Source organism: Helianthus annuus, chromosome 2, assembly GCF_002127325.2.
Source record: "Helianthus annuus cultivar XRQ/B chromosome 2, HanXRQr2.0-SUNRISE, whole genome shotgun sequence".
Lineage (NCBI taxonomy): Eukaryota > Viridiplantae > Streptophyta > Magnoliopsida > Asterales > Asteraceae > Helianthus > Helianthus annuus.
In genome coordinates, this window is record NC_035434.2 from 53,570,653 (window position 1) to 53,575,750 (window position 5,098).

Consider the following 5,098-nt stretch of genomic DNA (forward strand, 5'->3'; position numbering starts at 1 on the left):
TGTGATTGATGATCTTTGCATAGCAAGTTGTTCCACCTCCTTGATCACCTTCTCCAAATTGAACAGACCAGTCACATCCTTCGTCAGCTTGGACAGTCAAAGCCCGATTGGGATTTGATGGTCCAGACTGGCTCTGATTGTTGTTGACTGCCACAATCCTCCTATCACGGTTTTCTTGCTGGGCATTCACATTCGAGGTACTCGTCTGGTTTCTGAAAGGGTTATGATTGCCTTATTTTGTTGGTCGAGTGCACTCACGTTTGAAGTGCCCTTTCTCGCCACAATTGAAGCATGTTACTGCGTTTATATCAAACCCGTACTTCGTATCCCTTTTCCCTTCCAACGAAGTTCTTCCAGTTCGAGCCATGAAGTCTTTCGCTCTTCTAACCGCACTAGCAAAAGCCCACTTGATATCCATCAACTCCATTTCATCCTTGTCGATCTGTTGATAATCTTCATTGGTCATATTGATGTTTCCAATTTGACCTGCCACCGAACCACAATAAGCACTGACCATTGTATTAATGATTTCCATATGCTCCTTAGCTACTTCAATGCTAAATTGTGAAAGGTTTGAAGTATCGACTCTGATCGTGTTAGGGTTGTGGTGTGGGGGATTGTTGGCATAATGAGCTTGTTGTTGTGGTTGTGACTGTGGTGTGGGTATTGATTGTGACAGATAGGTGCTTTGATCAAACTGTGGTTGAGCCGTTGTAACTTGAGGTGTAGGAATGGTTTGTGAAAGATAGGCACTTTGATCCCATTGTGGTTGTGCTTGATTGAACTGTTGAAACGGAAAAGAGTTTGTATTGGATACAAACGCCGTTTGAAGCTTCGGTTGTTGAACGGAACTAGAACTAGCTGAAGGACCAAAACCAGGCAAATACATTTCTGTACTTTGAGGAGGTGCAGCTGCAATTCTTTTAGCCTTCCTAATCTCTTCTTCATTCTTGTGCTCTAACTTCTGAATGAATTCATAGAGACTAGCATTGGCTGCATCCAATGCACCCGTATGTTTCAGAAGCTCAATAAATGGACTCCACTTAGGAGGTAGAGCATCAGCAAACCGTGCAATCATTTCTTGATGGGTAGCATTAACATTGTAAGAACTCATTTCACTAATCAAATGATAGAAACGTGAAGTCATATCATTTAGGGTTTCATTTTCCAAGAACTGAAATGATTCAAACTCTTTCTTTAACAAATCATGCCGAGTCTTCCTGGACGCTGCATTCCCTTCTCCTCTCGCCACCAATGCATCCCATAGGCTTTTCGTTGTCTTACAATACCCAAATTGATGATAGATTTCTTTGTGAAGTGCTTGTGTAAGTATGGCAAACGCCTTTTTCTCCAAGTCATAAGCTTTCTTATCATCCTCAAGCATATTAGCATAACCCGCTGAAGTTGATGCTGCTGTTTCGAGGGCAGGGTTGACCGCATTAATGAAACACGTCCAAAGTTCGGTGCTTTGCCCTTGAACATACGTGTGGAAACGTCCCTTCCATGATGGGTAATCATTCATGTGATTTAGCTTTGGAGGGCGATTGTTGCTACCCGTCTCACTCTCGCTCAACAGTAGATTTTGAATACTTTGGTTTTGATTTGATACCAAAACCCATTGACTCGCACTTATGGACAGTTGTTGTTGAGGTATGGAGTTTGCTAAGTAAGACGCCATAGATGTCTGATTTGAACTTTGACCTGGTCGTGGGTCAGTACTCCAGTCCCAAGGACTTGTACAACTCATTTTCGATGATTACTACCTGAAAACCTGAACAAACACTTGAAAACACACTGTTATGGTTAACTTGCAAACCTTCTGTTGAAAACTTTGAACTGTCTTGACGAAACTGAAATTCCTTATGACGAAACAGCAGTCGACGAGACAGATCCTGTTTCTTCAAAGAGGTTTGAGGAAACAGATATGTGATTCGTCAAAAGGACCTTTGGCGAAACAGACTTTGATTCGTCGAAGGGACTTTTGGCGAATTAGATGTGATTCGTCGAAGGGATCTTTGGCGAAACACTTTTCAGTTTCGTCAAAGAGACCTTTGGCGAGATGCTTCCTGTTTTGTTGACTTTGTGTTTCGTTGAATTCTAATTCTGTTTCGTCAAAAAGAGACTGTCAGAGGTTGGTAAAAGTTGGTGAGTTGTCTTTACCCAGCCAGTCAAGTCACACGATTTTCAACCTTCCTTTTCACCAACTTAGAAGTATGGTGGATAAAGAGGTTGGTCAAACACTTTTCAAATACTCACACCTTATCTTTTAGATTAAAAGTTCACTTTTAATAAGAATACTTGAATATATTATGAAGATGTGAAGAACACTAAACAAACCGGATGAACTGACAGTTTACAAAAACCAATTTTAACTAATAATTTCAACAAAAACCAACTTGTAAGTATGAAAAACACACAAACAAGCAAGGTTTTCACTAAAATTTTAGCAAAATCCCAAGAAAGTCAACAGTTTATGATAACTTTTTCCAGAAAAATATGAAGTTTCAAGAACCAAAATCTTATAAAAACCAATTGTAGGTCCCGTTTTTCCGGTGGATCGATAACGAAAACCTATCCTTGTTTATCACAAACACGGTAACGGGTGCGGAATCCCCGTGACGGTGCAAACCAAACAAAGTGTAAAACAAGAACACGATGAACTTTTGAAGTTTCCGGTGAACCGAAAACTTACCGAACTCACGGTTTTGCTAGATAGTGTTTAATAAAAACCTATTTATAACATGTAACCATCAATTAAACAAGGTTTTTAACAAAACACAAAGCAAAACAACAAACTTTAAACCCGATTTTAAGAAGTTTTTCCAGAAAATATGAACTTTAAAAACCCGAAAAACACCAAGAACACCTCGGTTTTAACAAGGAGAAGAGCCAGGGCTCTGATACCACTTGTAGGTCCGGCTAGGAGGATCTAGTCGCCTAATCCTTGTATACTAACCAACCCGGTTGTGCGGAATCCAACCGGAAAGGCAAACCGAGATAGAACACGCAAATACATGACACGCAATATTCACCGATTAACACCACTGTATTAATACGTATGAAAGGTTCGGTTACAAGCTCAATGTTTACAAATGTATTTTGCAAACTCTCTCAAACTCTCGTGTGTGTGTGTTTGCTCACTGTGTGCTCTCTGTGTTCTCTTTTCTTTTTCTAACAAACAAACTGTCTATATATAGCACTACACACAACGAATCAGAACTATCTTGGCGAATCAGATCAAGGCTTGACGAAACATTGACGAAATAGGGACTTGGGTTGACGAAATTGAATGATTGTCAACGAAACACATGTGTTTCGTTGACTCCCTCAGATTCGTCGAACATGGGCTTGGCCCAATGGTTGTTTCGCCAAAACAATAGCAAGCCTAGTTCATGTCTTGATTCGTTTATCTTGCATAGCCCAAGACTAGGTTCTTTTATGACTTGGTCCGCTTGTAGTCTTCAATCACACGACGGAGGAAAGTCGCGTCTTGAACTAACGCGTGTCACGACGAGTCGCGTCGAGTCGAGTCGCGTCCACCAATCGTGTATCAACAACCCGAACGCTTTCTCAGAAAAAGATTAAAAGCTAAAAACCAAGAGAAGGTTTCGGGTGATCCACCTCCAATGGCGGACCAACGTACCCTCATGGATTATCTACGACCCACCGTAGGTAACCTAGGCGCCGCTATCAATGCTCCGAATGTTGAATCTAATAACTTCGAACTTCGGCCGCATTTGATACAAATGCTCCAAAACTCCGCAACCTTCCATGGGCTTGCGGACGAGGATCTCCATCTGCATATTACTAATTTCTTAGAAATATGTGATACCTTTCGGATCAACGGAGCATCAAATGATGCCATCCGCCTCCGAATGTTTCCTTTCTCACTAAAAGACCGAGCGAAAGCTTGGCTCAACGCCCTCCCAGCTGGATCGGTAAACACCTGGGATGAACTAGCCCAAAAATTTCTATATAAGTATTTCCCTCCCGCTAAAACTGCTAAATTAATAACTGAAATTAATACATATTCACAAGAGGACGGGGAATCCTTATATGAAACTTGGGAAAGGTTCAAGGAGTTATTACGCAAGTGTCCACATCACGGCCTTGCGATATGGCAACAAGTATCCACTTTCTATAATGGATTGTTGCCACACACAAGGCAGACACTTGATTCTAGCTCCAGGGGACTTTTAGGTAATCGACGCCCGCATGAAATATATAACCAAATTGAGGAAATTGCTCAAACCAATTTTCAATGGCACACCCCCCGAGGCAATAAATCTATTGCCCCGGGCGCCCATAAGGTCGATGAAAGCACTTCTTTACAAGCCCAAATCGAGGCCCTTTCTTCAAAAATAAAAAAATTGGAAATGACAAAAACAGTCTCGGTTATGGCTTGTGAAGGGTGTGGTGGGTCACATGAAAATTAGAGTTGTATGAAAGAAACGGACGATCAACAAGAATTGGTAAACTACATTGATAATAGACCTAGGCCGTCGGGTCCCCCAACGGGAACTTACAACCAAGGATGGCGAAACCACCCAAACCTTGGTTGGAGAGAACCCGACAATAGTAGTAACCAACAAACCCAACGAACAAACTTTCAACAACCAAGAAATGAGTCACAAAATTTCACTCAACAACAAAGTGGACGAGAAAGGCTTGAAGATACGGTATCTCGCCTCATCTCCGACACTGAAAAGAAAAACTCGGAAAGATTTCTACAATTAGAATCAAATTTTAGAAATCAACAAGCTAGTATTCAAAACATAGAAAAACAATTAAATCAAATAGCTCAAAATTTTGCCGAGAGACCGCAAGGCGCACTACCTAGCAATACCGAAACAAACCCAAAAGCGCAAGTTCACCTCATCACGCTACGAAACCGCACCGTAGGGCCTGCAGAAGCGCCGCCGCCAACAGAAGAAACGGTACCCACACCTCTGCAGGAAAAGAACTCCCCTCCTTCGCCAGAACCTACCAAGGCTCCTCGAGTTCCGTACCCCGGTAGGTTAATTCGTCAAAAGACCAATGAGCAATTCGCAAAGTTCGAAAGTCTATTGAAGCAATTGCATGTCAATATTCCTTTTAT

The 5,098-nt window shown here is 41.7% G+C and overlaps 1 non-coding gene across 1 annotated transcript; it reads right to left on the minus strand.

The window, feature by feature from the left end:
- Positions 1-4,004: 4,004 nt before the first annotated feature.
- Positions 4,005-4,111, minus strand: LOC118489811. The gene has a single exon (XR_004887825.1). It is a non-coding gene; the product is annotated as a small nucleolar RNA R71 (small nucleolar RNA).
- Between the last annotated feature and the right edge of the window lie 987 nt (positions 4,112-5,098).